The following is a 27581-nucleotide window of genomic DNA, read 5'->3' on the forward strand; positions in this document are numbered from 1 at the left end:
TGCCACTGCAGATTTTAACTGCCAATTCGACTTGGCAAGTGTACCCACTTGCCAGGCCTAAACCTTTCCTTTTCTTACATTTAAAATACCTCTAAGGTAGGCCCTAGGTAGCCCCATGGGCAAGGTGCAGGGCATGTTTAAGGTAGGACATATACTATTGTGTGTTATATGTCCTGACAGTGAAATACTGCCAAATTCGTTTTTCACTGTTGCAAGGCCTATCTCTCTCATAGGTTAACATGGGGGCTACCTTTAAAAATGATTAAAGCGTAGATTTCCTTTGGGAGCAGATAGACATGTAGAGTTTGGGGTCTCTGAGCTCACAATTTAAAAATACATCTTTTAGTAAAGTTGGTTTTAGGATTGTGTGTTTTTTTAAAATGCCACTTTTAGAAAGTAGCCATTTTCTTGCTTAAACCCTTCTGTGACTCTGCCTGTTTGTGGATTCCTTACCTCGGTCTGTTTGATAGTTGGGCTGTTTGAACCTCTCTCTAGACAGTGACACAAAGGGAGCTGAGGTGTAGCCTGCATATATTGATGAGCCATCAGTGCTAGGAGGGAGGAGAGGGGTAGTCATTTACACCTGAAAGGCCTGTGCCTGCCCTCACACAGTGCAGTCTCCAACCCCCTGGTGTGTACCTGGGGCCTCGCCTGGGCAAGGTAGGATTTCACAAACAAGAGAGACTTTCCTTTGAAGTAAGCGTACTTCAAAGGGCAAAATAGGTATAAGAAGGGCACCCAAAACCAGAGACTTCTGGACATCAAAAGGAACCTCTGCCTAGAGAATAGCTGAAGAGCTGAGGAGAAGTGCTGCCCTGCCTGAGACTGTGCTTTGTGGAGCTATCCTGCAGTTGCTGCGTCTGCCTGTGCAAGAGGACAAAGACTGGACTTTGTGTGCCTTCCTGCTTGTGAAAAAACCTATGAGGGCTTGTCCTGAGCTTGCGTCCTGTTGTTGAAGTCTCAGGGCCATCAAAGACTTCTCCTGCCAGCACCTGGACTCTCTGCTGAGACTCCTGCCCTGCCAAGTGGTGCCCTATACAGTTCCTGGGGCCTTGGAAGGCAAAGCTGGCAGATCAAGACTGAAAATCCAAGCACAGACCGCTGTGCAGGGAAAATTTGACGCACCTTCTGAGACGCGGCTGAAAAACAACGTGCCGCCGGCTTCGCAGCAGAACTTGATGCTCCACCAACATCGCGGCTTAAAAATCGACGCACGGAGCTGGAGGAATGACGTGCAACATGCGCTGACGGAGGCTGTTAATGTCGCAACCTACATTGCGCGGCTTTGCTGATACCGTGCGGCAGGATTTTCGACGCAAACCTTGCTGGGTGCGGAAAACAACGCAACGCATGCCCAGACCCAAGTGCTGCCCGGATCGATGCATCGTTCCCCTGAGGGGAGGAAAAATGACACGCCGACCCGACCGGAGAAGGAGAAACGACGCACGGTCTTGCTTGCCGGTGAGAAATCGGCGCACTGCTTACCTTTTTTGACGCACACTCACCCATGAGTGTTATTTTGCCGCTACCCAGGTACTTTTCAACGCTAACAGTGTTTTTACTGTTTACTAAAGGATTTAAGACTCTTTTTGCCTTTTAATTCATAACTTGACTTGTGTATGGTGGACTTTTTTTGTTTTGGTTGTTTTCTTTAGATAAATATTTTCTATTTTTCTAAACCTGTGTTGTGTCATTTTGTAGTGTTTTCATTAAGTTACAGTGTGTATTGGTACAAATACTTTACACCGAGCACTCTGAAGTTAAGCCTGCCTGCTCGTGCCAAGCTACCAAGGGGGTGAGCGGGATTAGCTGAGGGTGATTCTCCTTTGCCCTGACTAGAGTGAGGGTCCTTGCTTGGACAGGGGGTAACCTGACTGCCAACCAAAGACACCATTTCTAACACCCATGCAGAACCCTTTCCGCCAATCTGCGCATCTTGGACTCTGTTAACGCATTTTTCATCCCTCACAGGAATCAAATACTTCGCCAAGGTCGACTGACCTTTTGGCCCAGTAAGGAGTGTGGTGAACCATACATAATTTTACATTAACACCACCCAAACAATTTAAACACCATAACCAATGTAGCTACGGAAGGAGACTCCAATCAATGAAAAGTTTCAAAGCTTTATTTTATAACCACAAAGCTAATGTCATGTAGACTGTGTGCAAAATCAAATTGTAAAGATAAATCAACACCATTGGTTGCCCAAAACTGTAAAATAAGTTTAATCTAATTAGCATCAACACAGTTAAGCATTCAAGAAGAAGAATACATATCATTAAGAAAATGGCTTATGCCACAGAAACTTATCTCAGGTCAGATTGTATCAACCTTAGTCAAATTCAATTAAGCCGAGTATGCAAATTTGGGTTGGACACAGGTTGACCCTACAGCTACAAATTAGGACATGCATGTGTGGGGACAAACACATGCAGGCAAAAATACAAAAGAAGACAAAAATATTTTGGAAAAATATAACTAGGGCTATAGATTACTAACTAGAAAAATAAAAAGAGTGTGTGTCAGCATGCTAGCTTCTATTCTAGAGAAAGGAAATCACATCAAGGAACTGGCAATCAGCAAGAAGATATACCTCTCCCAGGGTCAGCATTTGAGAATTATTCATCATCAAAACATCAGATCAGCAGCAAAGTCCATTAGAAGCACCATCAGGGGAGTGCAGAACACAAGCTGCACAGAGAACAGCAGGGTCAGGAGCCAAGGAAAGACTGCCTAAAACTTACAAGGTCCATCTCTACAGTAAAGCACACAAATGCCTCTGATGTGTCAGTTCAGTGGCATCACATTGCATAAAAGAGGCATCATCCAATCAAATATCAATAAAATACCTGGTTACAACAGTCCAGGATTTTCTCAGGTTTGGTCTGGGATCATCTCCTCTTTCGTGTGAATCCAAACAGTTCAGCAACAATTTATTTTCTTGTATCAATCAAGTTTCTTCCCTGGGTGTACAATGGACTTGTCTCAGCCCAATGTAAATCTGTATGTCAATTAAAACAATTTATTTCACATTATGTCCACAGGCCTAAATGTTCTTGAACCAAGGTAATTTAACTATAAGTCTCTAGGCAATTGAACAAAGAGCTTATTGCTATTCGTGAGAACAGAACCTAGAGGAAAAATTTACATTAGAAAGAACAATGATTCGTCATCTTTAAATGACTGTAAAATACAAGTTCTGTGGGCCTAGTTATGCTAACACAAGAAACTTAAATGCATTACTATATTTGTTAATAAAACACACAAAATATGCAAACTTGTAAATTCAGTATTAATAAAATATCATCGGAATATGTAATACATTTCAATAAGAATTCCAAACTTTGTTAAGGCATCACATGAGATCTAACAGAGAAGTGCATTTAATTTAATGCGCACATCTATTTAAACTCATAAATCACACATTAAACATTATAAATGATCATTTGTTTTGTTACTAGCAGTTATTATAGTGACTAAAATATACTTTTACATTATTTAAATCTTCTTAGCACATTGTTAAATCCGGTTGGCACAATTGTGACCACCAAAAATGAAAACATGAGCACTTTTAAAATATGTGTCAGTGCAGCTTTCTATGTTAAGCTGTTAATCATGAAACAAATTTGTCACCATTGGCTAACGTACGAGTCACTAAAAGCATTACTAAAATATACACTCCAACAACTCTGAGAGGTATAACGCCCTTTGTCCTTGTCCTTTAAAATGCCTTACTTAGACTTAGAGATTTCCCCATAACCAAAGACTTTTGACGGAGCTTCTGAAATGCTGATGCTTACCCTTTTTACATACCTTTTACCCTTCTTAGTTAGTGACCTGTTGCCCGAGATTATCTTTTTCCAAATTCTTTTTGTCTTTTGACAGCATGAGTTTCACCCAGCACGTTAAATTCCTGATTAGTTCATCTGTAGGATTTTTCCCTTATCCAAACTAGCAGAACCTTGATGATTAAGAAATTTCCTAGCTATCGTGAAGGAAAGTTTCAATTCTATTAAGGACACGGAGGCGAGGATTATGCAGTTCTTTCTTTACTTTTTATTAAGATAGCAGGTTCAAAGTTCAACACGGAAACACAAAACCACAACTCCCATGAGACCATCGTCATGGCAACCACAGTCCAATGAACATCAACAACCCCGACGGTATAAATGCCCAACAAAGACGTCATCCGCCCTCGACTTCACTGCGAAGAGACGTCCAAGATTCATGTGGCCGTCGCCTCCGGACCTAAGAGAAAATCGTACAGAATGTCAGATCATGTAAAATAAACGTGAGCATTACAGCCGAAGTCAAAACAAGAAGCAATCAAGAAATAAACCATATCAAATAGGATGCACAAAAAGTAGATTAGAACATGAATATTCTACTTTCAAGTCGGGAGAAAAAAAAAACGCAAGCCCATAACAGTATATATACCGAGAACAATCTCAGAAAAAACATAGTGAAATATACCACCTTGGAAAACGAGATCCAACCAATCCACTTTGGGTGGGGAGGAACATAACAGGTGCCGGGTGGGATAATCCTTGCCTCCGTGTCCTTAATAGAATTGAAACTTTCCTTCACGATAGCTAGGAAATTTCTTATTCTATAACAGGACCAGAGGCGAGGATTATGCAAGTTCAAAGCTTACTTACCACCAAAGAGGTCGCCTCATGAATCGGTTTAAAATAGAATCTTTTGAAAACCGACTCCGAGGACCAATCCACGGCGTTCATAATGTCCTCCAGCCTGCCACCTACCTGTACGGCCTTAGAAGCCATAGCACCCCTAGTCGAGTGCGCACCAAAAACCTGAACGTCCACCCCAGCCTCCGCAAGGATCCATCTGATCCATCTAGCAATGGTGGGCGAGGAAACCGCTCTAAACAGTTTCTTCAGGGAAATGAGTAGCTGACATTCCCCCGGAGGGCGGAGGGAAGCAGACATCTCCTCGTATGTTTTCAGGCACCGAACCACGCATAACTTAGGAGCGAACGGGAAAGCCGGATAAGACACCGATCTGGTATTACATTTTGTCCTACGGGAGATCGTAAAGGTTACACCCTCCGGAGAAAACACTCTGGCCGAGACGTCCAGAGCCCGAACATCCGACACTCTCTTACAGGAATGAGGCATAACAGCATGGCCAATTTAGCTGACAATGCTTTACGAGACAGAAAAGAATTGTCCTGCCAAGAAGATAACAACCGCAAAACGAGGTTGACATCTCAAAGTTCTGAATATCTGGGCTGAGGTGGACGGGCAAGACGAATGCCCTTGAGCAATTTGCACACCCACGGGTGATCTCCCACTGGGTGACCCTCGATAGGAGGGTGACCCGTCAAAATCACTGACCTAAAAGAGTTCACTGTGCAGTACGACAGACCAGAGGCGGCCATTTCAGCCAGAAACTTTAGCACATCTGTAACGTGGGCCCCCACGGGATCGGTATGCCTGTCCAAACACCAGCGAGACCAGGCAGATTTGTATTGCTTTCCCGTCCCTGGCGCCCAGGCTTGAGATATGAAGGCTTGAGCGTCCTGTGAAAGTCGGCAATCGAACCAACAATCCCTGAAATCCTCCAGGCTGCCAGCTGCAGATGGCCCTGCAACACCATCGGATGTCATTGGCCCATGGACTCTCGAAGGATTGCTGGGAAAGAAGGAAGGCGAATCGGACGATCGCACAACAGTTCCAGAAGGGTCGGGAACCACGCCTGAGAGCGCCAAAGGGGAGTTACCAGGATAATCGTGGCTTGCTGACGACCCACTAGAGATAGAACCCTCAGGATCAACAAAAACGGGGGAAAAGCATACCCTAGGAACTGGCTCCAGGTCTGCTGAAAAGCATCCACGGCTTCCGCCCCCGGGTCGGGGCGCCAACTGAAATAGCGCGGGAGCTGCGCATTCCACCAGGATGCAAAGAGGTCCACCGCGCAAGGGCCCCAATAAGACATGAGAGCCTGAAAAACTGTCGGATCCAGCTGCCAGTCGCTGGAATCCGTCAGATATCTGGAATTCCAGTCCGCCGTGGCATTCTGGAAACCTGGGAGATACTCCGCCGAAACCGATATTTGGTGATCCAGGCAAAAATGCCAGAAATCCTTTGCCAGTTCCGCCAGAGCCCGAGACCGGGTGCCCCCAGGCGGTTGATGTATTGAACCGCCGAAACATTGTCCATCCGTAGGAGAACAACACAAGAGACCCTGTCCCGAGTCAGGGACTTGATCGCAAACTAACCCACTAGCAGTTCCAAGCAATTGATGTGCAGATTGAGTTCCTGGGGAGTCCAGTGACCGCCAAATGAAAGATCCCCGCATCGGGCTCCCCAGCCCTGCAAACTGGCATCCGACTCTATGACCAGATCGGGAGAAGAACCGAAGATGGCCCTGCCGTTCCAAGCCTCCATGTGGTCTAGCCACCATTGAATCTCCGTCCTGGCCTCCGAGTTGAGAGCAACTCTTTCTGAGTAAGTCAACCCCCGACGAAGATGATGCGCCTTGAGGCGTTGGAGAGCCCTGTAGTGAAGTGGGCCTGGAAAAATGGCCTGAATCGATGAGGACAGTAAACCCACTACTCTGGCAAGTTGGCGGAGAGAGATTTTGTCCCTCCTCAGTACAATCCTCAGTTCCTTTTTGATTTTCGTAATCTTCTGAGACGGAAGGCTCAGAGTGGCCACCTGGGAGTCTATTAGGAAACCCAAAAAGGTCATTGACTGAGACGGAATCAGATCGGACTTCTGGCAATTGATCACGAACCCCAGATCCTGCAACAAGGCAATAGTCATGTTCGCATTGGATATGAGATGAGTCCTGGACTGATCCATCAAAAGGATATCGTCCAGATAAATAATGAGGCGGAGACCCCGTGATCGGAGGAACTCCACCACCGGTTTGAGTAGCTTGGTGAAGCACCAAGGGGCCGAAGAGAGTCCGAAAGGGAGAGAGGTGAACTCGAAAATCTGCTGTCGCCATTGAAATTGCAGGAACCTGCGATGAGGAGTAGGATGTCCCGCAAGAGGTGAATACCCTCCATTTTGAAGTGGCGGTAGACAACCCACTCGTTGAAAGAGCGAAGATTGATCACGGGTCGGAAACCTTTGTCTTTCTTTTCTACAAGGAAGAGATTGCTGACGAAACCCCGTGGATGGAGTAACGCCGGGCAAATAGCGCCTTTGAGTAACAACTCTTGAACCTCTGCGTCTATGAGGTTGGAGCCTGACTCTGAAAACATCATAGGCCTGGGAATCGCCTCCTGCTGAGACTGTTTGTAAGACCCATGCGTCTGAGGTAAGGCGCTCCCAGTTGCATTTGAACAAACGAAGTCTCCCCCCTAGATCTCGAGGGAAAAAAGGGGTAATCCTTACCCGAGGATCCTCCTGGGGCGATGGCTGCTGCGCGGGCTCCTCTGCTGGCTTTGCTTCTTCCTATACCCCTGCTGGGGAAGAATGTCCCTTGGCGTCCGTCTCGCCAACCGAACTGTCGGACATTGGTTCCAGGGCCTTGGTGGAAGTGGCGGCCGGAAGAGCGACCCCTACCTCGTCCGGCCCCTCCAAAAACCTTCCCCGGGAAGATCTTCTTTATTGAAGATTGAGCCTTATCAAGGGCCGAAAAAGTGGCCACGAACTTCCCGAGCTCCTTGACGGAAGGGTCTCCAAAAAGATGGCCCTGTGCCACCGCCCCTGCCTCCGAAGTTGCCAGTTCCCCCAACTTGGGGTCAATCTTAATAAGCAGGGAGCGGCGCCTCTCTGCTGATATAGCGCAGTTGGCATTGCCAAGAAGTCATAAAGCCCTCTGAGCCCAACCTGCAACCACATCCGTCTGGAGGTGTGTATTTGACATTTTGGCCCGCTCGGCCAATTGAATGATTTGTGTCAGAGGCCCCACAACATCCAAGAGTTTATCCTGGCACGCCCGCCAGGACCTATCGATCCCTTTCTTAGGGTCTTTCACGTACTTTCCAAAGAAAGTACACATCTTAGGGTCTATGTCAGGAGTAGAGGCCACCCTGTCAGGGAGAGTCGGGCGGGGGCACTCTGCCCTGAGGCGTGCCCGGATCTCCTTATCCAAAGTTGGCGAAGCTTACTCGCCACATAGTCCGCCACTTTGGGTCCGGATGCCATTCGGACGAGTGGGGTGGTAGATCCCCTTCGGCTCGAACATGTCTGAGTCTGACTCTCCCAGATCAGGAGACTCTGGGACAGAGGCCCCCGGGCGCCAGGGACGACTGGATTCCACCTCCTCCACTGAGGAGGAGTCCCCGTCAGAGTCCTGCACCATGACCGTTGAGGACCTCACCTGGAGGTCTGATTTGGAGTGCCATTGGTCACCAGCAACCCCGGGCAAAGAGCCCTCCCAGGAGGGTAAACGCAAGTGAGTGCAAGCACTCTTCCCGTGCAGCGCTGGAAAAACATCCGATTCCCCAAAGGGATCTGCTGTCCGCTTGCGTGATTTCCAGGGGGAAGCCCCTTGGGCAACCCCCGTCATGCCTGGCCCCCTTGAGACTTGTTCGACCAATTGCGTCATGCTCTCCTTAAAAGGAGCGAGAGCCTGCGCAATGGCCTGAGACAGTACAACATCCACCCCAGGGGGAAGGATGCGTAGCGAAGGGGACTCCGAGGACATGAGGGGAAAAGAGTCTGAATCTTGGGCAGGTTGCAAAATGAAACAGTGGCAGAGACAGGAAAAAATAAAAATATATGCGCCCCAACCTTCAGGGGGAGCCCCCTCACCCTCCTGTCACAAAAGAAAAAACTGTATTAGGCCACAGAAGAAACAGGAAAAAAATCCCCGTGGAGCAAGAGCGCCCTTCCCGCTCTGGGTCTGCACAACCTGAAGGTGTCACGTGAGAGGGATTAAAAAGAAGTTTAGGGCAGTAAAACCACTTTTAAACTGCCCACGCGTTGGCAAAATACAGCCAACCGAGAGAAAAAAACTTGCGCACTGAACGCAGTTGAAAAACGGGACTGGAGCCCTCTAGAGTGCCCGACACGTCACCACAGTGCTGAAGCGCTTGGGCTGAACAAGCCTACCGCACGTAGCAACAGCGTTGCTACAACAAAGCTGAAAACCAAAAGGAATGAATTAATACTGACGCGCGCGGTCAAAATCCCAAATACACACACTACGTTTTTGAAAATAGCACAAAGGCAGGAAAGGCACTTATCTGCACCGTCGAGCAGTGAAGGAAGAGGGCGGGTGACGTCTTTGTTGGGCATTTATACCGTCGGGGTTGTTGATGTTCATTGGACTGTGGTTGCCATGACGATGGTCTCATGGGAGTTGTGGTTTTGTGTTTCCGTGTTGAACTTTGAACCTGCTATCTTAATAAAAAGTGGAGAAAGAACTGCATAATCCTCGCCTCCGGTCCTGTTATAGAATTGAATTGCCTTAATGCTTTTTAAAACTGAGCATTGCTTGTTTTCTGTCCATCAGATCATTTTACCAAAGTCCGGTATTACCTTTATTTAGTGCTTAGCTCTCTTAAAGTTAGTTAACTTGAACTTATTTTATCGTCTTGGTCAACCCTTGGTGATACTGTATCTTTATAAATTTGTCTTGAGAATTGTCTACATAACTTTGAGCTTAACTTTGCAATAAAAAACTCTTAACTTTATTTCTGACTGGAGTTTTCCTTTTATGGCCACATTGGTCATACCGTGTAATTAAATTGGTTTGTATTAAAAAGTTGTTGCTTGGTTTACCACACCTGTATGCTGGATCCAAAGATTGGTTGAGATCATTAGCCACTGATTCCTGCCAAGGAAGACTGCATCAACCAGCATTAAATTATATGGCTTTCTTGTGGCATTCTGGTTACAGAGACAGATATTTGCAGTGATCTCATTAATGTAGAGGTTTAACTACATAAAATAGTGCAAAAATTTACATTTAGGGTGTGTGTTATTTTAGAAGTAGTTACCTGAAGGTGAGAGACCAACAAAATAGTTATGGAATGTTTTGGAGTTCTTAGCCACGCCTTTGATCCTGCCCCGAACTCACTGACCCCGCCCTATCAAACTCAGGATCAGTTTTTACTAGCTATACTTTTTCAAATGCACTTCGATGGCTGGTCTACGTACTATGGTGGTAGTGCGCACTCGGATGTAAAACTCATCATTGATCCAAAATCTTCACTAGGCCACTCCTACGTACCACCGTCAAGGAGCACAAGTATTTGCAGCATTGAGCAAACATCATGATCTGCCTGATTTTGTTTCTAGAAAGTTGTTGACAGGCATGAGCCTAAAGTGAATAGAAAAGCATTACATCAAGATGATGGTTCATGCTAAAACGCAGTTTTGCTCTGCGAGCCACTGCTCTGGTCTGTTTATTCCACCGGAGGCTGGGTTAAAACGCGCCTGTCAGTGAGGGGCGGGGCTTTTGAAAGAGTTCTGCGGTTGCGGCTTTACTGAGGGTGGCGACGCCTATACGGCAGGAAAGAGGCCCGACGATAGCTGTAGGGCAGATGTTCTATGAACCTGACGGGATACTGAATATTACATAACACCTGGATTCCATGTGAATGTCCTACCTACTGCTGCACCACAACACGAAAAGTGCTTGCCTTAGGGAAAACATAATGCGTTTCAAGCGCAACGCACATCCGGTGGTGCCGGAACTTACGTCAGTAAACCGTGCCGTTTGCGGAACATTGCGATGGTGAGAAGATCGTCGGGTTGTTTTGGAAAGGGGGTCCATGGCGATTCATTCTTCTATGTTTAGTTTCTGCCAGGTCTAAGAGCTTCATCGCTACAGGGGAATAAGGTTTACCAGCAGCCTGTGATCGGGTTGCTGGCTGCACGTACCAGGTAACAGGTGCATGTTTTATCCCCGAGGTTTACAGATTTTGCCCTCCTGGTCAGTACTAACCTCTCAGTTTCTTTGGCCTCATTTGTTCCATCCCGGCTTGGGGCAGATGTGTAATATAATGGGTTTTGTTAGTATTTCTTCTCTTTGTAGGTATATTGAAGCAGCTGCTGTGGTTACAGTTTATTTAAAAGGTCAGGCTCATGTTGCATCTTGACACACTTAAAACCTTTACGTTGTGGTGCGATGCTGGGCCCTCTTTTCACTGCTGTCATGCCACTAAGGCGTTTTCCTATCGAACGTACACGCTCGTCGAAAGTGAAATTGTGCCTTCCATGCTTAGCGTTTTGATCGATTTGTTATATATGAAAACGATCACATGATTCAATTATGTAAATAACAATTTGGTTTTGAAATGAAAGTTGCTCAGCATGTCAAGTTTGTAAGGACCTTATGTTTTGTGTCCTGAGTTCTTCCTCAGTCTGGCTTGGTAATCCATTCTTGTTTGCCCTGTTTGGAGTATATCGAGTTTTCCATAGTTCGTGGGGTCTATTAATTACCGTGCGGAAATAATCAGTTGGTCATATGTTCTGTGCAGACTGTTAGAGGGAAGTCGCTGTCACTCCATAGAAATAGCGGTCATTCGACATAATGTGCATGTATTTGTAGAGGTTTTCGACTAGAGATTTTTGATATCAGCAAAGTTTATGCCAGCATTATTTTCTTCCTCCTAACATTCATATGGCTTTCTGTTTTATGTGGTCCGGTTGTTTAAAACGTATGTCAAAAACTGAATGTCGCCTTTAGAACATGCCTGTCCACCCTCGGAGTGCTCGAGCCGTAGACCCTTCCGATAATACTCATTTTTTCTCTCTGCCATACTCTTTATTTTCTTTTTTGATAACAAATTGGTATCTATTTTGTTAGTGTTTCACGTACAGGGTTTGCATTACAACAGAGCTGTCGCAGACCAAATGTAATCAACAGAGGAAAAAAAGCTTTAAGAATTCCGGAGAGGGGCTTTGGCCTTCTATATGTGGATTTCCTTAACGATCACATTTGTTTGGATAGATGCTGCATATTATGTATTTTTCCTTGTTGGAAAGCTTATACTGTGTACAGCAGACCTAAATTGGTTATTATGACAATCCAATGATGGTATTTGCTAGATGCCATAAGTCTGGTCTGACAATTTTCTTAAGAAGCATATGTTAACATCACTAGGCCTCAAAGGGTGCATTATCACTACACTCTGGGGATGCCCAAAACATGTCCCTTCCTAATTCAAAGCCGATACTCAGTTGCAATCCGATTTTAGGAGTCTGTAGAGCTTTACCTACTCCTTAAATGGGATTTATAAATTGGAGAATCCATTTTTTAGGGTCGAGCCTGCGTCGCATGCGCTCGCGCATGCGTATCGCTAGCGAGACGGTTTAGGGATTAGAAAAGGGCTCGGAGCCCTGTCGATGTCATGTCAGTGTCTTTCATTGGCAAGTTGGCTTGCCTGTTAGAATCCGCTTCTTTTCATTAGTGGAAGGCACGCATACGTCATGCCTTTTCCGGTGGTTAGCTCTCCCCAAGCGCAGTGACCAAGTACAGAAAACATGCGAGGCTCACTGGGTTTGTGGACTACTTTTTCTCTGGTTTTGCAGTGCGATCTCGCTGGGCAGAAGTCCAGCGCTTCACATAATGTCGACCTTGTTACTCAGTTAATTGCAGTTTTGCAGATACTTTTATTAGTGTGAACTGTAGCAGGGTGATCGCGTTTTTTTTTTATTTTTGTTTTTTTTTTTATGCAAGAAAAATTCGATTGGGAGTTTACAAATGTGAACAGCTGTAACTCCGACAAATGCGAGACCCTAGTGCATTGCAAATGCTCGTTTCTGTTGCGAACTCTGATTCAGAGTGTTTTGCAACCAAAACAATGGATAGTAAATCTGGTGCCATATGTTGCTTTAACTCTGACAAAAAAAGGTATTGAACATTTTCTCTCTGACAATCCATGTTAGGCCATTTTAGGAGGAGTTTTAAGACTGTTTCCCCAGTGGTTGCTTTGTGGGAAAGTTTATGCAATGGTGCAGTGCTCTTTTTCCTCATTGCGACTGGACATTGACAAATGCTATAGGCCTGATTTGGTACATTAGGGAACATTAAATCAGATGCCATTAATCTATTAATTATGTAAAGCTACAGCAAAGGCAGGAGGGCTGACTTATTTATTGTGAGGAACATTTGTTAAAGCCAGTAGGCTTTTAAGGTTATTTATGTTATGCTGTGTGAAAGCCAGTAGATAAGTATTTTTTGTTGCATGGAATGTTACAGAATACAGAACTAGGCAAGGGTTTTGGAGCTGATTACCCTCTCTAACAAACCCTGGATTAGAAGATTTGAGCCGTTTTTGGAGGGGTCCTATGTATTTATGTCAAATGTATTTGTTGCTTATTTATCATGTCTTGGAGTTCCTCCTCTGCCTCAGATGCAGAGTCATTCTCAAAACTATGGTCAGGGGAAGGGCGAAAAGCAAACCAACAACTTGCTGAGTGATAATCCTGCAGTTAGTCATAATCCATACCAAAAACATATCACAACAAATAAGTCAGCAATAACTAACACTCTGTAGAATAAGTAATAAACTTTGGTTTTAGCAAACAGAAAGTAAAACTGCAGTCATATAGCAATGTCCCACTGGAAAGGCAAAAAAAAATACACATCACAAGGTGGTGAAGAACATGGACAAATCAATATGTTACTTTGAAAGACTGTCACACGAAAAGCTAAAGGTTCAAACATTAGTACAGTAAAAAAAAAATATGCAGACAGGCAAGGATACACATTAGATGAAGAGCTGCATCTACAACCAGGATCAACCAACATGACAAAATAAACAATTGGCTCTATGGTAAGAAAAGAAAATTAAAACACAAATACAAATTATAACAAAATACAAATCAAAAGACACTGATATTCCCCCTAACGGAGATGTGACAAAGGCAAAAAAAGACACCACCAGATAAAAGTAATCCCTACTCCAGAATCAGATCCTCCATTACATACATAATTTTAAACATTCTTTCCTTTCCCTTTGTGTCTGTATGGCCCCACCCGTTGAGTTGAGTAAATATTATGCCTGTTACTTAAACCAATAAAGTGTATTTTCTTTCTGTCGCATGCTGTGTATGTACATGGTCTGATAGATTTTATCTTTAAATGCGTTTAATTTGCTATTTTGCAAACTGGTAATGTTGGGTAAGTGTAGTTGTGCAATATTGGTTGACAAGGGTTATGCACAGTTGGAGGAAGTGTTAGAAAATCAGTAAATTGTTCTATTGATCATGCGCTATTTATTATTATTTTTTTTTACACCTCTTGTGCTTAATCCTTTGATGTTGTATTCAGAGTTCAAAAAGTTCCAGCCCTTAACCGGTTCTGTGCCGAGGACGTAATGGTTACGTCCCGCAGCACAGTGCTCCTGTGCCGAGGACGTAACCATTACGTCCCAGCAGCGGAGCTCGGAGGGAGCGCTAGTGCTTCCCCGTGGCCCCCCCTCCCTCCCTCGGGCAGGGCTAGAAGGGGAAACTTTCTGTCACCAAAAGTGTGTTTTTTGCCAAATATTGAGGTTTGCAAAGGATTCTGGGTAACATAACCTGGTGAGAGCCTCACAAGTCACCTCACCCCATCCTGAATTACCGTAGGCGTATAGTTTCAAAAAAATGTACAGGTTTAGTAGGTTTCACTAGGTGCCGGCTGAGATGGAGGCCAAAATCCACAGCTAGGCACTTTGCAAAAAACACGTCAGATTTCAATGTAAAAATGTGATGTGTCCATGTTGCGTTTCCTGTCGCGGGCATTAGGCCTACCTGTGGAAGTGAGGTACCATTTTTATCGGGAGACTTGGGGGAAATATAGACAAGAAGTACAAGTGTTATCACACCTTTTCTTACTCTACATTCTTGCCTTCCAAATATAAGACAGTGTGTAAAAAAGATGTCTGTTTGATAAATGCACTGTCATTCACATGCTAGTATGTGGACCCCGGAATTCAGAGATGTGCAAATAACCACTGCTTCTCAACACCTTATCTTGGGTCCATTTTGGAAATACAAAGGTTTCCTTGATACCTATTTTTCATTCTTTATATTGCCGCAAATGAATTGCTATATACCCAGTATAGAACATAAACCCATTGCAAGGTGCAGCTCATTTATTGGCTCTGGGTACCTAGGGTTCTTGATGAACCCACAATCCCTATATATCCCTGCAACCAGAAGAGTTCAGCAGAGGTAACGGTAAATTGCTTTAAAAGAATCTGACATCGCAGGAAAAAGTGACAGAGTAAAACCGTGTAGAGAAATGGCAGGTTTTTTTTCACCTCGGTTTCAATATTCTTTTATTTTAACTGTTATTTTCTGTAGGAAAACCTTGCAGGATCTGCACAAATGACCCCTTGCTGCAATCAGAATTTTGTCTACTTTTCAGAAATGTTTAGCTTTCCGGGATCCAGCATTGGTTTCACACCCTTTTCTGTTATTAACTGTAAGGAGGCTAAAAGCACAAAAAATAGTTATAATGGGGTATGTCCCAGTAAAATGCCAAAATTGTGTTAAAAATGTGGTTTTCTGATTCAAGTCTGCCTGCTCCTGAAAGCTGGGAAGATGGTGATTTTAGCAACACAAACCTATTGTTGATGCCATTTTTAGGGGGGGAAAAACCACAAGCCTTTTTCTGCAGCCCTTTTCCCCATTATTTTTTAAAAACAAAAATGTTGCTGTATTTTGGCTAATTTCCTGGTCTCCTTCAGGAGAACCCAGAAACTCTAGGTACCTCTAGAATCCCTAGTATGTTGGAAAAAAGGATGCAAATTTAGTTTGGGTAGCTTATGTGGACAAAAAGCTATGAGGGCCTAAGTGCAAACTAACCCAAATAACCAACAAAAAAAATGGCTTGGCACAGGAGGGGAAGAGGCCTGGCAGCGAAGGGGTTAAGCTCAATAGTATATTGTTAGTAAAGTAGATATATATAAATATTTGTTAACCAACTAATGCGTTTTCCTCTCCATAGGCTGCTACCAGAGGGGCCATGGAGATGCCTACCAGATAAACCACATCACCAGACCTAGAAGTTAGAAATATATATAATTTAAAGGTAAGTTTCACTACGTCTTGATTTTTCGGTACTTAGATTTCACTTCAGATATGGTGCCCTTTAGTATCTGCAGTATTATAGTAGAAATCCCGATGCCCACTAAAGAATGTGTGTGGACCGTCAGAGAAGCATTTTTACACATTCTCACACCCTACCTCTGTGTCATATTGGCACGCAGGGTTTGCTCCAACACTCACCTCAAAGGCCAACATGTGAGAGTGCAGATCGCCACAAATAATCAAATGTTAGTTTCTGATATTCTGGCAGCTGGCATTAAATAATGGCAAAAGGACATTTTAGAAGGCTATTTTCATTTCTTTTTAGCAAACGTGCCTCATCATGAGTGTGAATCGAGTAGTGCCTTAAAAACCTGAAAGTCATTCTGGAGTAGGAGCTTGCTTTTCTTGCATTTTCAGACAGTAGTTATTTAAATAACAGTGCCCTTAAATAAGAAATCTTGTCTTACTAAATTGCAGATAAATTTGCCATCTTGCTATGAAGTCGAGGGAGTACATGATTGTAATTCACACTTTGTTTTTTTTAATGTCTTGAAAGCTGTTTCAGAATAATAAAATGTCATGTCAGATGGAGTTAGATGAGGGTAGTGAAACACTCATTTTCTGCATACCTATAGGTGGTTGCTGAGAGACTGGCTTCGCTGCTTCTGTAATCGCCAGTGTAAGGAAATGCCTCCTTGGCATGGTTACCCCCTGACTTTTTGCCTTTGCTGATGCTATGTTTTGAATTGAAAGTGTGCTGAGGCCTGCTAACCAGGCCCCAGCACCAGTGTTCTTTCCCTAACCTGTACTTTTGTATCCACAATTGGCACACCCTGGCATCCAGATAAGTTCCTTGTTAGTGGTACCCATGGTACCAAGGGCCCTGATGCCAAGGAAGGTCTCTAAGGGCTGCAGCATGTCTTATGCCACCCTGGAGACCCCTCACTCAGCACAGACACACTGCTTGCCAGCTTGTGTGTGCTGGTGAGAACAAAACGAGTAAGTCGACATGGCACTCCCCTCAGGGTGCCATGCCAGCCTCTCACTGCCTATGCAGGTGTAGATCAGTCACCCCTCTAGTAGGCCTTACAGCCCTAAGGCAGGGTGCACTATACCATAGGTGAGGGCACCAGTGCATGAGCACTGTGCCCCTACAGTGTCTAAGCAATACCTTAGACATTGTAAGTGCAGGGTAGGCATAAGAGTATATGGTCTGGGAGTCTGTTTTACATGAACTCCACAGCACCATAATGGCTACACTGAAAACTGGGAAGTTTGGTATCAAACTTCTCAGCACAATAAATGCACACTGATGCCAGTGTACATTTTATTGTAAACTACACCCCAGAGGGCACCTTAGAGGTGCCCCCTGAAACCTTAACCGACTATCTGTGTAGGCTGACTTGTTCCAGCAGCCTGCCACAACCGAGACATGTTGCTGGCCCCATGGGGAGAGTGCCTTTGTCACTCTGAGGCCAGTAACAAAGCCTGCACTGGGTGGAGATGCTAACACCTCCCCCAGGCAGGAGCTGTCACACCTGGCGGTGAGCCTCAAAGGCTCACCCCTTTGTGCCAGCACCGCAGGACACTCCAGCTAGTGGAGTTGCCCGCCCCCTCCGGCCACGGCCCCCACTTTTGGCGGCAAGGCCGGAGAAAATAATGAGAATAACAAGGAGGAGTCACTGGCCAGTCAGGACAGCCCCTAAGGTGTCCTGAGCTGAAGTGACTCTAACTTTTAGAAATCCTCCATCTTGCAGATGGAGGATTCCCCAATAGGATTAGGGATGTGACCCCCTCCCCTTGGGAGGAGGCACAAAGAGGGTGTACCCACCCTCAGGGCTAGTAGCCATTGGCTACTAACCCCCCAGACCTAAACACGCCCTTAAATTTTGTATTTAAGGGCTTCCCTGAACCTAAAACTGTAGATTCCTGAAACTACAAGAAGACTGCTGAGCTGAAAAACCCCTGCAGAGGAAGAACAGAAGACACCAACTGCTTTAGCCCCAGACTTACCGGCCTGTCTCCTGCCTTCCAAAGAAACCTGCTCCAGCGACGCTTTCCAAGGGACCAGCGACCTCTGAATCCTCTGAGGACTGCCCTGCTTCAAGAAAGGCAAGAAACTCCCGAGGACAGCGGCACTGCTCCAAAAGAACTGCAACTTTTTTTAAAGGAGCAGATTTAAAGACCCCTGCAACTCCCCGCAAGAAGCGTGAGACTTGCAACACTGCACCCAGCGACCCCGACTCGACTGGTGGAGAACCAACACCTCAGGGAGGACCCTCCGGCGACTCCGAGACCGTGAGTAACCAAAGTTGTCCCCCCTGAGCCCCCACAGCGACACCTGCAGAGGGAATCCCGAGGCTCCCCCTGACCGCGACTGCCTGAACTCCATTTCCCGACGGCTGGAAAAGACCCTGCACCCGCAGCCCCCAGCACCTAAAGGAACGGAACTCCTGTGCAGGAGTGACCCCTAGGAGGCCCTCTCCCTTGCCCAGGTGGTGGCTACCCCGAGGAGCCCCCCCCTTGCCTGCCTGCAACGCTGAAGAGATCCCTTGATCTCTCATTGAAAACCATTGTAAACCTGACGCGTGTTTGCACACTGCACCCGGCCGCCCCTGCGCTGCCGAGGGTGTACTTTTTGTGCTGACTTGTTCCCCCCCCCCCGGTGCCCTACAAAACCCCCCTGGTCTGCCCTCCGAAGACGCGGGTACTTACCTGCTGGCAGACTGGAACTGGGGCACCCCCTTCTCTCCATTGAAGCCTATGTGTTTTGGGCACCTCTTTGACCTCTGCACCTGACCGGCCCTGGGCTGCTGGTGTGGTAACTTTGGGGTTGCTCTGAACCCCCAACGGTGGGCTACCTTGGACCAAAAACTGAAACCTGTAAGTGACTTACTTACCTGTGAAACCTAACAATACTTTACCTCCCCCAGGAACTGTGAAAATTGCACTGTGTCCACTTTTAAAACAGCTTATTGTGTTTTATGTAAAAAGTATTTATGCTACTGTAATTATTCAAAATTCCTAAAGTACTTACCTGCAATACCTTTCAAATGAGATATTACATGTAGAATTTGAACCTGTGGTTCTTAAAATAAACTGAGAAAATATATTTTTCTATAACAAAACCTATTGGCTGGATTTGTCTCTGAGTGTGTGTTCCTCATTTATTGCCTGTGTGTATGTACAACAAATGCTTAACACTACTCCTTTGATAAGCCTACTGCTCGACCACACTACCACAAAATAGAGCATTAGTATTATCTCTTTTTGCCACTATCTTACCTCTAAGGGGAACCCTTGGACTCTGTGCATGCTATTCCTTACTTTGAAATAGCACATACAAAGCCAACTTCCTACAGCCAGGTTTACATTGCTTTTTGGATATCTGCAACTTGTCATACGGATAACTTGTCTTGTTGGGCATTTTGCCATTAGTCTACCATTCTCTGTCTTATTTTCCCATTATGTTATATGCCACCCCAACACCTCAGTTTGACATCTGTCAAGGTTACAGTATGATGCATGCTCTTTGTGTCAGTTGTTTGTGTGCTCAGTAGTTACACTTACTGCCCTTTATTATCAGTACAGACTGCTCTCAATATTCGGACTCACTCAGCTATTCAGCCAGCTACTGAGTCACATTACTGTATAGCTGGCAGAAGATACTTTTTTTCTTTTCCTTTTGTCTAATTTGCTGACGCCAGGCAATCTGCTGCCAGTTTAATATGACTTAGTCATTTTGCGTGAATTATTGCTTGATTATAAGTGAAGATATTTTGTGCTTACTATTGTGAAAAAATCCATAGTATCCACGTAACAGCGCTTTGATGCAAAGAGCAGTATACACCACAATTAGGGTACCTTTCTAGCACAAAATACCCTTTGCGCTAGAAAATATATCCCCTTCCCATCCTAAACACCACTTTGCAATTGCGCAACATCATATTACTCTTGGCCCATGTATATTGTATAGAACCTCACATGTTTATAGTTAATATAAAGTAATCTTGCTTCACATTTATTAACAGTGTGGGCCGTATATGCAGAGAACAAGGCATACTGACACATTTTGAATACCTTGGAAAACGTTATCAGGGCTTGGGGTTATTCTTGAATGTTTCATGTTTATTAAAATAATATTTGCAATAAATGTCACTCCGTGCAGTGTTACAATATTACTGTATGTAATCGAGACACTCGAAAGTTTTGAAAACATTTTAACGGACCCAGATCATAACGAGACCTTAATTGTCTGTGTATAGGGGATGTATTAACGATTCTTCTTTTAATTATTTTTTTGTTGGTTTTTAACAGTTACAACAGAGCACGTAGTACACTGCGATTGGCATCGGCTTCACAGACATGAAAATGGCAGTGTAGGTAAAGGACAATTGAAATAGCAAATGCCTATGCGGCATATTAAAGAGAGCAGGTACACTTACAGAGGTTATCAACAAATAATCTCAGTGCTTCTGCACACATTAGTATGCTTGAGGCTGCAGGACAAATATAGGACACTCTTACAGTCGAGAATGCCCTTGGGGCTCTGCATCTAAGCAGCGAAGCACGTTTGGCATTGAGCAAGAATTTTAAGTAATGCCAGGTTGGAAACACCCCTACCCAGGTTCGTAAATTGTGGAGTGGTTATGGGGCTCCTGACAACCTCACCAACTCTTGGCCCATTTCATCAAGAGTCTGTGTACACATGTGCAACACCTTTTTACAGGCCTGTTAGTCTGTCCTCATACCAATATAACATAGAAAAGGGGAATGGAATTATGCGGTTGAGAGAGACCAAATTACACGGCAGACTGAATTATGCAGCCCAAAAATACATTATGTGGCGAAATAAGCCAGACATTGTGATACTACTACATTATTTTATTTTTACACTTGTTAACACTGTTTGGGTATAGGTTGAACCTCATTATTACCAGCTAAACACCCATGTGTAGCAATAAGCAACAGGCAGGTGACAAGTTAGCCTTTGCCAATGGCCTTTCACCGCACAACAGGTGTCACTGCATTTTTAGAAACTTTTGAACAATTTGAGCTGGAAGCAGATTTTTATGTTAACATTTGCATATTATACAGCAGACGAGGGAATACGTGGTAAATGCTGCAAATTCTTAATAATGCTAAAAACACAGCAGCTGCATAATCGTATAATTCAGTTGGCCCTGCAAATACAGAACAAGACCATCCAAATGGTGGACAACACCCTACAGATCAGTTGGTGAACCACGCCTTCTCACCCTACACAAACTATCCACAGCATTCAACACCTTTGACCATTAGGATTTTTCTGAACAGCCTTTCCAGCAACTTGGCTTTGAAGGTGCTATCCCACAGTGGGTAAGCTCATAGCAGAGGAATGGAGGCCTAACTAGTCCCGTTAAGCTAATCTAGATCGAAGTCCATTGTATTGACTTGCGTCTTTCGAGGTTTTACAATATCTCTAGTAATTTCCATCCTGTACATGGGAGTGCTTTCTAACCTTAATGTCAAACTGTGAAGCGGGTGAAACCCAGCCATGCACTAGGTTTATACTGAACTACAAATCCCCTAAACCCTGTGCAAGACCTGCTTTGCAACCTTCTAGGCTTCACAGACCAAGCAGAAGTTGAATTCAACATGAGTGCAAGCAAACTAAACCTCATAAAGCAGTACTTGGACAGATTGACACTAGAAGACTTCACTCCTCTGCTCGTAAGCAGTACCAAATATCCACCTAGATCTTAACTTTAAAATACACAATAGTCACAAAAACAAGACTGTCTCGTATGTACCTGGGCCATAGACTAAAGCTCCGTCTTTCAGAAAATGACTTTAAAACAACATATTAGTAGTTTTCCTGCCTCACCCGGACAGATGCTTGCTGGTATCGTAGACCCTCACCACTCTGTTGTGAAAAGCATCCTTCATGAGGCAGCCTGCTTCATCAAATGTTTCTGAATGTTTGTCAGAACTACACTTGCACTTGGGTATCTACTAGGCCCTGTTGTACAGACTTATCCCTTTTAAGATCTATTATTATTAATGGTATATAACCTCACCTGGCAACTGAAATCAAGACTTTTGGAGTACTCTACTCATCCTGCAGCACCACCATCATCACAATACAGAGACAACTGTATGAAGGAAAAAAGCATATGCAACGTCTTTTGATGCACTAGAGTGTATGGAATATCATCCCTATTGATGTACACCTAGCCCATCCACTCTGCTCTTCAAAAAAGAGGTAATCACTGTGCTCTTTAAAGAAAAGTACCTGACATGACCTGGATTTACTCCTCCGCAGTTAAGAATAGACTGCTTCTTCCTGTGTTTTATTGCCCTAGAAGTCTGTCTTGTCTATCATGGTACTGCACCAGTATGTATGAGATGCGAAATCGCGATACCCAGCACATCATCTCAATACAGCAGGTTATTTTTTGTTATTATTAATTGCATATTGTGCAGCTGTCGGCCTCTTCAAGGCTCTCTGATGCTAAAGAAGTTAAATCAGGTGCTGGGGGTCATAGGAGTTTTAGAGGGGATGGTTGGTGGGTGATTGGTATACCTCCAGACTAACCCATCCAGGGTAAAAGCCTCCAACCGGAACGCTTGATTGACCTGCGGTGGACGCTTTTTGGATGAGTGGAGGGATCATTCTTGATATCACGGACCATGAGAAATCACTGATGGATCATTATGTACAAAGGTACAAGGGAATTTCACCCCAAAAACACAGTATTAGATTCAACAGCTCTGCAACTGGAGAGTTTCAGTCTGCACAGAAATTATACCTTTCGCCACCTCTTCCCTGCGGTCCAAGAATGGCCCCCCACCAGCACTTTTTTGTCCTGTTCTTTGAGTTCACACCAGCCGTAGAGGATGAAGTCAAGAAAATCTTGACGTCTGAAAAGAAATCCGCCCTGTCCTGGGATGTATGTAACACTAAAGTTATCAGTTTGAATCTTCTTTGAATCTGTTGCTCGCCACAAAGTTAATTAGTACCCTGACCTACACTGGATTTGCCCCACCCCTTTTAGAATGCTGCCATCACTCACTTCCTAAATAGTTATCAGAGCCTGCCAGTCTTTCATCTTACAGATATAACTAAGGCAGTGATACTCAAAGTGCGGCCCTCCTCACCTTTACATGCGGCTCCCTGGTCAACAGCAGCACTGGGCTGCTGTTTTTTCCACTCTGCACTAACATCAAAAAGATGTTCAATAAACAGACCAGTATTTATTTAAAAGTTTATTGAAGTTGAAGAAGGAAGTAACTGGGGTGCCCTGCACTGCATAACTTTAGGAACAGCTTAATTTTTAAAGATATCTTGCAGCAGAAGTGTTAAAATATGATACACTTTTTGTATTCTGAAAAGACTATTTCATTTATGTGCAGGACCATTTCACTTGAATACATCAGATTATTTGCTGGGAAGTATTTTTTTAAATGATAGTTGTTAAGCATGAATTTAGAAATATACACCCCCCCCCCCAACAAAAAAAAAAGAACCCTGACAACAATGTCAATGGTGAACTAAGAGGCAAGTCGATGATATGCACACTCTTTGGGTGGCCTGGGTTCTTCTGATACATGAATAAATTATAGTGTATTAACTCAAACACAGGAGAAGGTTTCGTACAGTGCACATCCTCAAGTCATGTATTTCAAAGCCCTTACGTACGCAATAGTGAAGAAAAAGGAGGAAAAGTGAAATAAAGCAATTGCCTAGGATTGAACAATTTGGTTGAGTGAGTAAGCCGGGATTAATCCCTGGTTTTCCGGTTGCACGTTATGCAATTCGGCCACTAGATGTGTATATACTTAACTTTCCCTACACCCACATCACCAACAGACCACAGCCCTGCTGGAACAGTGCAGCCCTTGGTCACATCACAGACCAAACCTTTTGGCCCCTGGGAAAATGTTTGCAAGTACCGATGTACTTGGGCAACCCATCTGTTTCTAGGGCCCTTGACAGCTGTTGCTTAGCAACTGTTCTCTGTGCTGGAAGCAAATCGCTTCATTATGATTTTTTTAGTCAGTCTTTAGACCATGAGGTAAAGAATCATTGCTGCTAAAAATCAGTATAGAACTACTCTGAAGCAAGACGGTTGTGGTTTGATTATCTTGGTCCACTTTTCCACGTGTGACCCCAGCACTTTTAGTAATCTGAAACTGTCAAATGGCACTACTGTGAATGCTCTAGCCTGGTTTTAATTTGTTCTACTAAACATTACACCCCAGGCCAAAGTGAGTTCCTTCTTTTCTATCATTAATTACCACACTTATGGTGTTCACAAGGATCGGTATTGTCAGCAAATCTGTTAAACAACATGTCTACATGACTCCTCTTTGTTTTATGATATCGGATATCTTATGTCTGCTGATTATACACTGCTGGTTCTGAAGCTTGTAGGCAAGCCTGGCATCTCAGTGAACATATCATACTGCCTATACCGAGTTCATTGACATACTTTGAAAAACAACAGTTATTCCTGAACAGTGAGAAGGCTGAAATCTTATTGCTTTTGGCAGCCATTGTGGCCTATCTGCTTTCAAATGTCATCTTCCTTGGTCTCACCCTTACAACTAGTGGTGAAATCCTGCAACCTGTGTGTGATGTTACAGTGAGTTCTCCTTTCACCACCTGCGTCTGCTATGATATTTTCTTCCTTTCTTGCACCTAACACAAAAATTACAAACATCATTGCAGTGACTGTTTCTTGCATTCATTGTTGCAAAAGGCTTTTGCACTGGCCTCCACAACAAAAACCCCACTGCCTGTCTTCTTTTTTGCCTGTATCGCTACAGGCCCATCTCGGCTACAAAAAGCCCCAATCTTGACTCCCATTAAAGGGATGAGCCAATTTCAAACTGTAGGAAGTTGGCTCTGTATGTGCTATTTCAAAGTAAGGAATAGCATGCACAGAGTCCAAGGGTTCCCCTTAGAGGTAAAATAGTGGTAAAAATAGATAATACTAATGCTCTATTTTGTGGTAGTGTGGTCGAGCAATAGGCTTATCCAAGGAGTAGTGTTAAGCATTTGTTGTACATACACATAGACAATAAATGAGGTACACACACTCAGAGACAAATCCAGCCAATAGGTTTTTGTATAGAAAAATATCTTTTCTTAGTTTATTTTAAGAACCACAGGTTCAAATTTAACATGTAATATCTTGTTCGAAAGGTATTGCAGGTAAGTACTTTAGGAACTTCAAATCATAAAAATTGCATGTATACTTTTCAAGTTATTGACAAATAGCTGTTTTAAAAGTGGACACTTAGTGCAATTTTCACAGTTCCTGGGGGAGGTAAGTTTTTGTTAGCTTTACCAGGTAAGTAGGACACTTACAGGGTTCAGTTCTTGGTCCAAGGTAGCCCACCGTTGGGGGTTCAGAGCAACCCCAAAGTCACCACACCAGCAGCTCAGGGCCGGTCAGGTGCAGAGTTCAAAGTGGTGCCCAAAACACATAGGCTAGAACGGAGAGAAGGGGGTGCCCCGGTTCCGGTCTGCTGGCAGGTAAGTACCCGCGTCTTCGGAGGGCAGACCAGAGGGGTTTTGTAGGGCACCGGGGGGGACACAAGCCCACACAGAAATCTCACCCTCAGCAGCACGGGGGCGGCCGGGTGCAGTGTAGAAACAAGCGTCGGGTTCGCAATGTTAGTCTATGAGAGATCTCGGGATCTCTTCAACGCTGCAGGCAGGCAAGGGGGGGATTCCTCGGGGAAACCTCCACTTGGGCAAGGGAGAGGGACTCCTGGGGGTCACTTCTCCAGTGAAAGTCCGGTCCTTCAGGTCTTGGGGGCTGCGGGTGCAGGGTCTCTCCCAGGCGTCGGGACTTTGGATTCAAAGAGTCGCGGTCAGGGGAAGCCTCGGGATTCCCTCTGCAGGCGGCGCTGTGGGGGCTCAGGGGGGACAGGTTTTGGTACTCACAGTATCAGAGTAGTCCTGGGGTCCCTCCTGAGGTGTTGGATCTCCACCAGCCGAGTCGGGGTCGCCGGGTGCAGTGTTGCAAGTCTCACGCTTCTTGCGGGGAGCTTGCAGGGTTCTTTCAAGGCTGCTGGAAACAAAGTTGCAGCCTTTCTTGGAGCAGGTCCGCTGTCCTCGGGAGTTTCTTGTCTTTTCGAAGCAGGGGCAGTCCTCAGAGGATGTCGAGGTCGCTGGTCCCTTTGGAAGGCGTCGCTGGAGCAGGATCTTTGGAAGGCAGGAGACAGGCCGGTGAGTTTCTGGAGCCAAGGCAGTTGTTGTCTTCTGGTCTTCCTCTGCAGGGGTTTTCAGCTAGGCAGTCCTTCTTCTTGTAGTTGCAGGAATCTAATCTTCTAGGGTTCAGGGTAGCCCTTAAATACTAAATTTAAGGGCGTGTTTAGGTCTGGGGGGTTAGTAGCCAATGGCTACTAGCCCTGAGGGTGGGTACACCCTCTTTGTGCCTCCTCCCAAGGGGAGGGGGTCACAATCCTAACCCTATTGGGGGAATCCTCCATCTGCAAGATGGAGGATTTCTAAAAGTCAGAGTCACCTCAGCTCAGGACACCTTAGGGGCTGTCCTGACTGGCCAGTGACTCCTCCTTGTTGCTTTCTTTGTTCCCTCCAGCCTTGCCGCCAAAAGTGGGGGCCGTGGCCGGAGGGGGCGGGCAACTCCACTAAGCTGGAGTGCCCTGCTGGGCTGTGACAAAGGGGTGAGCCTTTGAGGCTCACCGCCAGGTGTTACAGCTCCTGCCTGGGGGAGGTGTTAGCATCTCCACCCAGTGCAGGCTTTGTTACTGGCCTCAGAGTGACAAAGGCACTCTCCCCATGGGGCCAGCAACATGTCTCTGGTGTGGCAGGCTGCTGGAACTAGTCAGCCTACACAGACAGTCGGTTAAGTTTCAGGGGGCACCTCTAAGGTGCCCTCTGTGGTGTATTTTACAATAAAATGTACACTGGCATCAGTGTGCATTTATTGTGCTGAGAAGTTTGATACCAAACTTCCCAGTTTTCAGTGTAGCCATTATGGTGCTGTGGAGTTCGTGTTTGACAGACTCCCAGACCATATACTCTTATGGCTACCCTGCACTTACAATGTCTAAGGTTTTGTTTAGACACTGTAGGGGTACCATGCTCATGCACTGGTACCCTCACCTATGGTATAGTGCACCCTGCCTTAGGGCTGTAAGGCCTGCTAGAGGGGTGTCTTACCTATACTGCATAGGCAGTGAGAGGCTGGCATGGCACCCTGAGGGGAGTGCCATGTCGACTTACTCGTTTTGTCCTCACTAGCACACACAAGCTGGCAAGCAGTGTGTCTGTGCTGAGTGAGAGGTCTCCAGGGTGGCATAAGACATGCTGCAGCCCTTAGAGACCTTCCTTGGCATCAGGGCCCTTGGTACTAGAAGTACCAGTTACAAGGGACTTATCTGGATGCCAGGGTCTGCCAATTGTGGATACAAAAGTACAGGTTAGGGAAAGAACACTGGTGCTGGGGCCTGGTTAGCAGGCCTCAGCACACTTTCAATTGTAAACATAGCATCAGCAAAGGCAAAAAGTCAGGGGGCAACCATGCCAAGGAGGCATTTCCTTACACAAACCCTCTATCATGTTTGCAAAGTGGTGCCTTACTGTTCACAACACTTTGTGGCTAAGTTGAC

General features: G+C 45.1%; 1 protein-coding gene across 2 annotated transcripts in view; it reads left to right on the top strand.

Annotated features, from left to right (window-relative positions):
• The first annotated feature begins 10366 nt into the window (after positions 1–10366).
• The window catches only part of ZNF438 (zinc finger protein 438), a 104132-nt gene continuing 86917 nt past the window's right edge, over positions 10367–27581 (top strand). The window contains exons 1-2 of one of the 2 annotated variants that reach the window (XM_069211264.1): positions 10367–10814; positions 15871–15954. The gene's annotated coding sequence lies outside the window, so the exon portion shown is untranslated. The remainder of the gene's footprint in view (positions 10815–15870; positions 15955–27581) is intronic. The other variant, XM_069211265.1, reaches the window with a different exon arrangement.

The sequence above is a fragment of the Pleurodeles waltl genome, chromosome 10, assembly GCF_031143425.1.
Source record: "Pleurodeles waltl isolate 20211129_DDA chromosome 10, aPleWal1.hap1.20221129, whole genome shotgun sequence".
Classification (NCBI taxonomy): domain Eukaryota; kingdom Metazoa; phylum Chordata; class Amphibia; order Caudata; family Salamandridae; genus Pleurodeles; species Pleurodeles waltl.